This window comes from Phodopus roborovskii, unplaced genomic scaffold (genome assembly GCF_943737965.1).
Source record: "Phodopus roborovskii unplaced genomic scaffold, PHOROB, whole genome shotgun sequence".
NCBI lineage: Eukaryota > Metazoa > Chordata > Mammalia > Rodentia > Cricetidae > Phodopus > Phodopus roborovskii.
The window spans coordinates 707,852-720,112 of NW_026126540.1; the positions used below are offsets into that span (position 1 = coordinate 707,852).

Sequence of the window (12,261 nt, forward strand, 5' to 3'; positions counted from 1 at the left end):
TAACAGCATCTAGTGGTTTGGATAGGTACTCTTAGATAGGTTTAGATAGGAACAGAACACTTAGCAGTGTTCCCTCTAAAAGCTCGTGTGAAGGCTTTGTCACCATCTGGTGGTACAGTTGAGTAGCAGATGATTGGCACATGGGTCTGATAACTTTACCAATGGATTCAATTGAGTTCACACTGCATAGGCAATCAGGGGGTAAGGTCAGGGTGGAAGAGGGAGGGGTTATCCCTGACTCCTACTGTATGTCTTTCTCACTTCTGGCTACTGTAAGATATGACTTTGCTCTCCCACCTCCCTCAGACATGATGCTCTGCCTCATTGGAAGACCTGAAACGGATTCAAGGGCAGTTAGCGATTACAGTTAATGTACAATAGTGCTTTCCTAAGGTACTGATTGTTCTGTTTTTATAAATGTTCTCTAACTTTAGTAATTCTTGAAGTGTATTTTCTTCAATACTAATGGAATATCATAGCTCCTTTTTGGCTATTTCATTGGATAGCTTTTCAATCATTTTGTTTTCAATTTACTTTTTCTTTCCATCTAAATTATGTCTCTTACTACATCTTGTTGCAGGGTCATCCATTATTTCAGCCTTGCAATTTTGCTTTTTCACTTAGACCATATTTAATGTAGTTATTGGTATGGTTTGATTTTCAATTACTATGTTGCTATTTGTTTGCTTAAACTTTTCTGTTCTATTCCTTTTTATCTTATTTTGTGATAGGTATTTTATTACTTTGTTGACTTTTAAAATTATTTCTGTGAATTATTAGAGATTGCTCCATGATTAGAATATTGTTTAATTTAACACAAGCTATCTCAAATTGAAACTAAACTATGATAAAATGTAGAAACATGGCCTCAGTGCTATTTACTTCCCATCTTTTATGTCATGTCACCTATACAAATATGTATTTTAAAATTGCAACATGATATTAAGATCATTGGTTTCATTATGTTATTTTGTTTTGAGACTGTGTATCTCAGATTGGTCTATAATTCCCAGTCCTCCTGCCTCTGTCTTCTGAGTACTAAAATTATAATGGATGCTATCTCACATGGCTTTGTTGCCTTTAAAAATAAGCTGGAGAAATGACATTCCCTATAAACCTTGTATTGGATCATCTGCATCAGTATTTCCAGAACTACCATTTCATTTTAGAGGCTGAACCACTTTGACCACAGGAACCACTCTGATGAGTTGGCCTTCTGACTACAACCTTAAATGTATGGAATGCCTCCTTTCAAATGATGTAGTGTCCTTTTCTGTTCCATAACTGAACTCCTCTGTACCCACACCTGAGTCACTCTAGTACTAGAGTGTCAACCCAGTATTTACCTCTGTGGACAGGACGATCCAAGCAATTACTAATAAGAAGGGCATTCATGTAAAAATACAGTTGCTCTTGATCGTGCCAGGAGTAAAACAATGGCAAATCACCCCATTTCCTGGGCATTTTATCAGCAACTGCTGTTTCCTCCACCACTTTCATGTCTCACAGCAGTCCTCGTATTTGGTGTGTAGCCATCTTATTAGTCTTAGTACAAATATTATTTCCCAAATAGCCCAATGCTGTCTTCTCACTGCCCCTAGAATAAAATGCTGCTTCTAAAGAGGCCCTGATTCATCTTCACTGGTATATATATACTTTCCTATGACTCTCCAGGCCCTGTATTTCTGTCTATGCAAAGACCCTCTGCATGTGCCATTACAGTGCTAGCCATATGTTTGAGCTGGGAGAAATTACTTTTGTTTTTGTTTTTTTTCTTCTTTTTTCATATTCTGCTAGTTTCTTGCCTATGAGCAGCTCCTATCATGCTCCAGACCAAGCCTTATCTCTCTTGGGATTATTGTGAGCTACATGGTTGTATCTTCCACTTTTCTTAAGTTAGACCAGATCTAGCTCCTTGCGTTCTTTCCACGTTGTCTTCCTCTTATCCTTTCCTCTTTGTTTTCTGTAAACTAACAGCTACATCTAAGGCCCTCAAAAGATATAACTGCATCTTGGTGTTTCAAGTCTATGAAGTAAATTTTATTTGAAGAAACATTTTTTTGAAGATGTAATTAAGATTATGATCTTGAGATAAAGTTACTCAAGTAAGCCATAAATAAACTCAATGACAAGGGTCCATGATACATGGAAAACACATGGCAGTCACAGGGAATGCTGTGACTAGAAGCTAAAAGAGCCTTTAGAGAAGTTGTTCTCAAAACCTTCCTAATGCTGTGACCCTTTAATACAGCTCTTCAAGTTGTGGTGACCTCCAAACATAAAATTATTTCATTGCTACTTCATAACTGTAATTTATGCTACTGTTATAAATTGTAATATAAATATCTGATATGCAAGTTATCTGATAATCAACCCTGTGAAAGGGTCATTTAATCCCAAAGAATTAAACCAGTATTTTTAAGAGCTCTATGAATACCTATAGTCATTACAGAATTATTGACAAAAGCCAAGATACATAAATTCCCATGAATGGATTAACAAATTAAGAAGCTATGGAATATATGCCACAGAATATCATCAAGTCTGAAATACTATTTGCAAGAACATGAGTCAAACCAGAGGGCTTAAATAAGCAATACACAGAAAGAAAAATACTGCTGAATCTCACTTTCATGTTAGTTAACAAAGTCCAGTGGTTATATTCTGGATAATCTATACCTGGAATCTTGTTTGTTAAAAAAGGAAACTGAGTCTGATTAGTGCTGTTTATCCCAAAAGCTATGAATCAAATGAAATCACTGTGTTTCCCTACAGGATATGTATGCCCACTGGTTCACAATTATTTCTAACATCATTTCTTGATTTCTGGGCACCACATTTTGTGTTCCAAAATACAAAAGTAATATGTGCTCACTGTAGGAAATCATATATGAGCAAAATGAAGGAAACAAAAATTACCCATAATCCTACCACCTACAGGTAACTACTGGTAACATTTGTGGTTCTGTCAAATAAGCTCCTACTGTACATATTATCCAAAAGCTTATCAGATCACCATATCTGGTGAGCATTTCTCCACTCTGCTTCTATTAGGAGAGGCATCATTGTACCTACAGCCGACTGACTCCTGTCAGCCCCTACTGCCTTTCTGCCTCAAACCACCTACACATTGTTTCCAGCCTTGTTTGCCTAAAACAGAGCTTGCACTTCCAACCCCTCCAGAAATGATCGTCTCTCCATGATCATATGACTGCTCTGAGGAAAGAACCCTAGTCTTCCCTGTAATCTAGCTACCTCTGTTGTCAGTTGATGTACAGACTTTGTTTTACACTGTGTATTATCGAAATCCTCTTTTCAATGAAACTTCATACAAAGTGCATTGCACATTCTGTAAAAAGATTCTTAACCTCCTCATGGAAGCCATTTCCCCTCTGGAATTGCCTTGCTTGCCACCATGGTTTCTCTAAATCCTTCCAGCCACATGGACCTTTTCCTTTTCCTTTAAAGAATAGATCAGCTGCACTTGATCTATACACAATAGTCAGTTGGCCATGCATATTATTCCCAGCTAGGAAGCCTCATATAGGAAGGCCAAATCTTCCACCTTCTCTCACCAGCACTTAGAACTTGTCAGCTGAGTAGCAAATAATTTAATTGGTGATGGCGATGATAAATAGTTGTCTTGAGAAAAGATAATACATGAAAAATTAAAAAATAAAGCTGATAGCATGGGGTAACTGATATAAACATAGAAAGAGTCTCAGCATGGTCCAACAGTAACAGAAACATTAATAATAACCACAAATCTGTGTGTGAAATAGGAAATACCAAACAAGAAATATTAGCCAGGATGATTTGAAGTCTACTGAATGAATGGCATTCCCCCTTTGTTCCTATATCTGTTTCATCTCAGCTCTGTGCCTAGGATTTATGTAAACCTAAGAGAATTTATCTATGAATTCTAAAATTTCTTGTTAAAAACTTGGCATAATTCTACAATAGAATAATAACTTCAAATTTTTACTTTATTTGTTTTCAAAAGTAGTATAGTATATATGCATTGTAAGAACCTCAGTAAATACAATACATGATTGAACATAGGTGAGAGGTTTTTTTTCTTCTTCTTCTTCAAAGTAGGAATGTTCTTATAGAATGACATAAGTGAAGTTCTTTTTAAAAACGTAACTATGTAAATTGTGTATTAGGGCATTGAGCACAAGTTAGGGTATCTGGGTGGGACAGCCTGAGTAGGAAATGAGTTTCATAATGTTAAGCAAGTTGCTCCTTCTCTTCAGTTTTAGTGCAGTACAATTGACAAATGGAAAATTGGTGTATTTAAGGTATATAACTTGATGACTTAATACATATACATGTCATCTCTGTGGCCATACAAATTAGCACAGCTACCATCTCATATAAATTGATCTTCCTTTCTTCCTTCCTTCCTTTCCCCCTTTCTTTGCCTTTTTCTTTTTTTCCTCCAGTCCCTCAATTTCTTCTGATTGGTTGTAGGGGCACATAAACTCTACTCTTATCACAGTTTTGGGAGATTGGCTGATTTTACATTCCATATGAAAGTGAGAACTGTCAGTATTTGTCTTTCTGGACTTACTTATTTAGTCAAGCATAAAGCCCCTTGGTTCTATCCATGTTCTTGCCAATAGCAGTATTTTAGGCTTGATGATATCCCATTGCATATATTTCATAGGGGTTTTGTTAATTCATCCATGGGCAGTTAATGTTGCTTATACATCTTAGCTTTTCTCAATAATGCTATAATGACTATGAGCATGCATATACCTCTTCAAAATACTGATTTAATTATTTGGCTATTAATTTAGCAACAAGGGATGACTGGTATATTTTTCAGATTGTGATTTATTAAGGAACTTCCTTCATTTTTCATAATGGTTATTAGTTTGAATTCCTACTAACAAGTCTTCCAATATTTCCTGTCTTTTATTTTAATAAAAGCTTTATTGCAAAGAACTTTCAAATAAAAGGCATTGCACAGAGAGATTAGCCAGACCTAAAGTCTTTACATTTCAATGAACTTCTACACATAATAGCCATTGTGAATCTGTGGAGCTTCAATTAGATTTTATACTTGGATCTCACTTTATTTCATTTTATTTTGGATTTAATGTTTATATTGCACTTTAATATCAGTAATATCAGTTTTTTTATGAACTTATCCAAAGCATACCCACACATGAAAGGGAGGGAAATATTAGGTAGAAAGAAAGATAAAAGGAAAAGAATGAAGGGAAGAGAGGAAGAAGTAAAGGGAAAGAATGAAAGCAAGAAAGAAAAGAAACCAGGAGCAGAAGAAAGACAGATCCAGCAATGGACACAAGTCTGGAAAGACGACAGAAAGCTAATTGTTTCTCTAGGTTTTGTCATTGACATTTTGCCTATCTTTTCTTTATTTCTTTTTTCTTTTAATAGTAATCCCTCTGAGGTGAGAGAAAACAGTGTACTCAAAATTATTTTCATTTTAAATATAAGAGACTAAAGGGATCCCTGCACTAACCTTCCTCAGCCTGCTAAAGGGACAGAATTAAATGAAAAAGGATCCCATAAATTCTTGGATCTGCTTGCTTTATAAGAATTCTAGTTTAAAGAATTAATAAATAAAAACAAATCAGTAGGCCCTTTTCAAAACATATTACTATTATGAGATAGAAAGATGGGTATAATATTAGCTTTTCTTTCTCTAAGCAGATGAACAAACTTGAACTGGCTTTCTGTGGGAGGCTCTTCGGGAACTCGACTCAATGTAGGTTTTAAAAGATATAACTGCATACCATACTTCAGATATTTATCCTTTTATGTGTACCTGTGGATCAAATCTAGAGGCAAGCACATGCTGGCAAATAATCTGCCTCCATTATTACAGCTTTGCAAGAGCGACTATAAATGCTCATGTAGCCCCCCATTTTCTCTTGCCTTTGGACTAAGGTAATAAGTGTGGAAGCTTTTACCACAATGCCTAGAAAATAAAAGGAACTCAAAATTTTCTTCTTCCCTTCTCTCCTTCACTCTGCTTTTTTTTTCAGATATAATTGTCATAAGATAAAGATTTATAGTATACTCTCAACAATGATAGTTCATCAATTCTCTGAAGTATTTTTTTCTTGAAATTGTTTAATGACTTTACTTGATGCTGGCCAGGCTGTTAGGATGCTGGGAACACCTTTGCTCATAGACTAACATCTGGACATTGAGAGCTCTTACCAACAGCAGGCAGCAGAGACAAATGCTGGGCATGCTTTTAAACAGTATTGCTTCAAAAACACAGATATAAGGAAGATGTGGATACTGATGACTCAAAGCTTTAGAACAAAAGTTTGAACACATTTGAGAATTCTGTTCTAAATAATTTACTTCCTTTGTATTTTCATTTTAAGTTTATAAAGTGGTGATTATTGTGGCAAGGGAGTCTAACACTAAAAAAATTTTTAGTTAGTCGAAAATTAATCATATGCATTATGGCATAATTAATTAATTACTTTGTAGTGCATGAAATAGCAATGTGCCATTTAGTTAATTTTATTGTGGATTGGTGATCTATAATAGTTCTAGCTTTGAAAACAATTTCTCTGTAAGTTAAACTTCTCAAGAATATCTTTTAACCAAAGACACAGCCCACATTTCTGATTGTCTGAGGCTAGTAAAATGCAATGGTAGAAATCATGGTAATGAATAATAATTTGGAAGAAATTAACGTTAATAAAATATGCAGAATACAAGGCAATTTTCTTTCATTTCTGTTTTCCTAAAAAAAAAAAAAAAAAAGGTGAAATTACCTAAAATGAAGACGGCAGAACAAAATAAACTGAATGATAAATTTCCCATTTCACCAGGCTTTTAGTGTGAGCATTTGTAAAAATAAATAAATAAATAAATAAATAAATAAATAAATAAAAATATATTAAAAAAAGTTAAAAAGGTAGAATTTGTGACTCTATTTCAGAATATTCTGGATTCAGGAAATAATCGTCAGTGGCCATGAATGTAGTTTAAATGTCAACTACCACTTGAAGAAAACTTCAAGAAAGTAGTACAGTAACAGAAAAATTGCTTCTCACATTGAAGCCCTGGCTTTACTTTTCAGGAGTAAAGCTTATGCATTCTTTGGTTCATGGACCTTTGTTTCTAGAATAGAGTCTGGTGTGTGAGACTGGGCTTGCCCTCTGGGTGTCCTGCTCTTCTGTTCTACTAGAAAAGCCTATAAATATGTTATCCTAGAAAAGCCTAAGGGTAGCTATCTAGAAGTTTCTACTCATCACAAAAGCCATGTTTATGTATGTTCAACCTCATTTTTATTTGCCATTGTAAAGGCCGTGTCCCTGTACATGTAGGACTATGATCATTTCCCTGGCTTTTAAAATTGTGAGAATATAATAAATAATGCTCCAACCAGATTTTAATAGTTTCTGATAAATGGCATAATTCTTTTGCTCATAAGTGAAGCACAGGAAGTAGCTTGCCATCTGTACATGTTCATGTTTAAAATTCTTCTGATATTAGCAGATTCTTTTCTGTGTTGGATAACTCCAGTTTTGTCTGGCTGCATGACTGAATATTTCCTGGCTCCTGCTGGCTTTGCTTTCCGATGGACTATAAACCATAAGTTCTAAGTGGAACCAGTGAAAAATATTTGGTCTTGTCTTCACTGGGAAGAAATTGAATAAACCAAAATTTCTCTGGGTGATTGGGGGGGGAACTTTTACAGAAATAGGATAAGAATAAACAGTTACAAAATATTTTCAATAAAATGTTAATATTTAGGTTTTCTAAATTAAATTTATTTCGAGTACTCGTAATGGTAATAGTGTTTCTTTTTAAACTGTGTTCGTTCATAAGAGGGTGTGTGTGAAGTCCTTCTGATGAGAAGGGACTCTAATGGTGAGGAGCAATATGCATGGGGGTAAGAACCAAAATTCAGAGGAAGGCTTACTCAGTTATATCTTAACTCTGCCAATGTCATCATCTTGGATGTGTTTACCTTCTGTTTCCTCAACCAGAGAAGACAGCTCATGATGGGAAACTGCTCCAGCGAGCCACAGTCTCACATAACTATGTCTCCATGAGGAAACCAAGGTTCCCAGAGTGTGAGCAGCCTGTTCATGAGCATAGGAAAGGGAGGAGGCAGAGGAAGACTATGCTTCAGGCTTAACTGCAACTCTCATATCCCTGTTGTCAAGTTCCCAGCATCCCCAGGAACACTAAGATGACAACAAAAACAAAAGCTCTTGGATGCAAATTTTACATCCTGTTATCTGTCTTAAATAGCCAAGAACCAATATGGCTGACACTGATGCTAAAACTCCACTATTAGTTGATAAATAGGAGTCCATCATGGCAAAACTGAAAATTAAGTGATAAATTAATCCTAGGCTATGGCAACCTCTAGAAATGTAAGTCATGGCATCTGCAGAACACAAACACAAAGAGGTCTTTGAAATAAAGATGCCCAATCTACCCCATGTTTCAGCTCAAGGAAAGAAGTGAGAAAGCTTCAGGTTGCTCATAAGTTACATGTGAGATGTCATGACTGCACTTGTCTCCTTCAAGGTGTCTCTGCGGGTGCTCACTCCTTAGGGAAGGAAAATAGGTATGTTGAGGGGACTGCACAAAGGAAATGGCTAAACGTGACTAAAAGCTACTACTTCTCCCATGGAGGCTCACCAGGCAACACGAAGGTGGAAAGGATGAGAATGGGAAAGTGTTGATAAGATGGTATTTGGAGGTGACTGTTATCAAACTATGTCACATGCACTTATAATTAATGTATGCTAGCAAAAAAATAAAGAGCAAAGAGCAACCACAAAGAACCCTGTATGACTTTATGTAGAGGAATAAAAGCATTTCATTTGGAGGCTTTTCTTCAGAGCACATTTGGGCAGCCTTCCTAGAGAACAGATCTGTAGATGGTTGTCTATCTTTGGGTTTTGTGACAGAGTCTTGCTGTATTGCCCAGGCTGAGCGGGAACACACTGTCTTCCTGGAGAACATTAGCAATAGCAGCTTGGGGTGTGGGTAGTATATGTAAGGACATTCATCGTGACTATGATCACTTAGAAGCTTGTACGTTAGTAATTTCCAATAGTTTCTTATGAATGGCATTATAGATATAAATCATATTTCTGCCTGTATTAATTCAGCATGGCACAACAAAGTACCATAAGCTGAGTAGCTACAACAGGAAAAGTTCATTTTCTCTCAGTTCTGCAGACTGTAAGTCTGAGATCAAAGTGACAGCAAGCTTGGCTACTCTGAGGACTTTGCCCTGGGCTTGTAGATCAATGATCTTCTGCTATATGTCTTCCCTTCTGACCCTGGTCCTTATTATAAGGGCATGTGTCATGTCAGGTTAGTGCTCACCTTTATGGTCTCATTATACTTCAGGTATGTCTTTAAAGGCTGTCTCCAAATACAGTCACATTGTTGTATACTAGGGAGAGGCCAGGGCTTCAATACATGAAGTTTGGGATAAGAAGATCCAGCCCATAACTCTATCTATACCTGTATCTATGTGCAGGTTTGCATGTCTATTTAAGCCTGATCTTCTCAGAGTGAGGATTCCTCTAAATGCCATTGTGTGACAGTGAAGAACACATATTCCAATTCTAGTTCCCCCAGCTTCATTAGTATGTGACCTGTTAGCAAACTTAATAGGAATGGGCACTCTATAGCCAACTGTTATCTAATTTCCAGACTCTTGAAACTGACTGCTCCATTAATGCTGGGAAGAGTGAGGATGTCCAGGGAGGCTGCAGGGCTGCTGGTTGCCTGTCAGAATGTCCCTGTGGTGCCACAGATGAAAGGCTCACTGTGAACAGCAAGAAAGAGGCTTGCACTGTGAGCATCCTCTGGCCTTGGGTCTTTGATTCTCTGTGCCGCATGTCCCAAAGGCTGGGACACTGGACTACACAAGAGAGGAGCAGAAGGGAAGGTGGAACTATCATTCATTCCTTCTCAGAAAACAGGAAATGGCAGCTCCCATCCACCTACCTTCCTCTCTCCCTCTTCTTTATTTCTTTGTCTCCTCTTCACTATCTGTGGAGAGAGAGGTGTTCTGCCTTTTATGTCTTATTCAGATAACCTCTTCCATGTTCTGGGCTAGCCTGCACTTTCTGGCCTTTCTCTGCTAGTTATGTGACAAAGCTGAGCACCACATTAATTAACATGTCCAGGTCTCTTTTCCCTTCAAAGTTCCCAATCCTTCCTGTGAAACTGGCAGCACTCTAAGAGCCCCTGCCAACTCCCCACCCCACCCCCTCACAGCCAGTGGCTCAGTTGATGCCCAGATTCCTGACCTTTCCAGCCTGGTGGTATTCACCTCACTCAATTGCTCTGAGAGGCTGCTTTGCTGTTGGTTCCCACCTCCCTTTTTTTTCTAAAAGCTGTTCCTTTTGATTCCTCCCACTTCTTCCTCTTTTCATTTTGATTGCTTTCCTGATTCACGTTGATCAGCTCCGATGAGCTGGCTTAGTGTACAAAAATAAAGGCTCCTATGATCTGCTTCCTTTCTGCCTGATGTTTATCCCAAAGAATAAATACATGCCCCCTGCCTGGCATACAAGGGTGCAAGGAAGAGGCTCCCATTTAACTCTTCTACCCTTACTCAACCTAAATAATCTTCCCCTTATGCAACATATTTATGTTCTAAGGGAAAGAGTAACAAACAGTGTTTAGGATCAAGGATGAAATTCCATAATGTGGTTTTAAATTTATCTTCAGGTTCAAAAATGTTAAGATTAATGTATTAACTTGATCCCAATGCAGGCATAGAGAGAGTCTCCTTGAAAATTGTATTTCTACAATTTCACGTGATTGGATAGAAGTGATCAGACCAACTGTTTTATCTATTTCAGTCAACACAAGCAGAGTGTGTATCATCCCTGAACATGCCAGTCCATGGGTGACTGCTTCCCTCCACTCCTGTCAATCAAATCAGATCCATTGTTCTTGCTGCATGGGAGTCTCACACCTCTAGGAAGACTGCCTGAGTCTCTCCACATGCTTCCTGAAACCCTAGACATTGTCATGTTTGTGTCTCAATAGCAGAGTCAGATACCAATAGGGACTCCACTGAGGTGTAGGTAATGGAGCAAATAAAGAATGTTCTCCAGGCTCCAGAAATCCATCCCTGCTTCACTCTGGTGTGCTTAGCATAGGCATCACTCCTGTGGACATGTAGAATGCAATTTCTGGCATTATTAGTCTCTGAAGACTGAATGTTTTGTTCTTTCCACCCAGATTGCTTAATCCTTGACAACAGAGACAGGGCTTCATAATTTTCCCTCCATATGGATCTTTATTGCCAAGTACAGAGATGCTGTTCACAAAGAGTGTTTGCTGTGTCCCCTTTCAAGACAGTAAGGTCAATTAGGAATCATATTCAGAAACATGCTTTTGTTGAAGCCATCATTTAAACAAATCCACAGGAGGGGTTACTTCTTACATACTTCATATGGAGAGATAAATTATCAAGCGACTGATAATTTGGTCTGAGCACATTCCTTGGGAAGTTAGTTGCTCTGAATGGGACAGACAGACAAGATCCGCATCTCATGGAAGTTCAGGCTCAGCTCATAGGACTTCTTGCTGCCTGTCACTGTAGCCAGGGCAGTGTGTATGGCTCCAGTAACCCTCCTGAACCTTCTGGGCAGTGATACTGACCTGTTTCTCCCCCATTGCACCCAACCCCACCTGTCCAGACTCCTCTCCAGTGCGGAGAACTCATTGCTTCCTGCAGCATCCAAAATTCCCTACTCTGGTATTCTAAATAGATTTGCAGTAAGTTAGCAGATTTGACTCCACATATACTGCACTGAGGCTTTCCAGGAAACTTTGAACTTATCTGCATAAGAAATAACATGCAGAGGAGAAATGAGCCCTTACAAGGCTATAGCAGAATTCCAAGCTGTGTTCCAGCAAGCCAGACACTATTCACGTGTTAATCACTGGCATGCCAAGCTGCTGAGGAGCATCCCACTCAGCCTTCTTCAGTTCCAACTCTTGTGCTGCAGCAAAATTTGGTGGCATCTAGGCAGAATCCCCTGACGGAGCAGCCCTCCCAGTCCTGTTCCAGTAAGGAGTGGTCACAGTGATCTTTCCTTCCCACTGAACACAAAGGCAAGGCACTCCTTAAAGGGACCTTCCAGCTCCTCCATACAATCACCAACCCGAGTAAGTGCCGGCTCAGAAGCCCCAGCTTTCGCCTAAGGATGAGTGGGAAGGGGTCTTGAGACACCTCCACCTCCGCATCCTCCAAAAACAAGAGGAGGG

At 38.2% G+C, this 12,261-nt stretch overlaps 1 protein-coding gene across 2 annotated transcripts in view; it reads left to right on the top strand.

Moving 5' to 3' along the window:
- Kcnab1 (potassium voltage-gated channel subfamily A regulatory beta subunit 1) overlaps positions 1–12,261 on the top strand; it is a 387,027-nt gene that overhangs the window by 139,723 nt on the left and 235,043 nt on the right. The window lies entirely within an intron of this gene.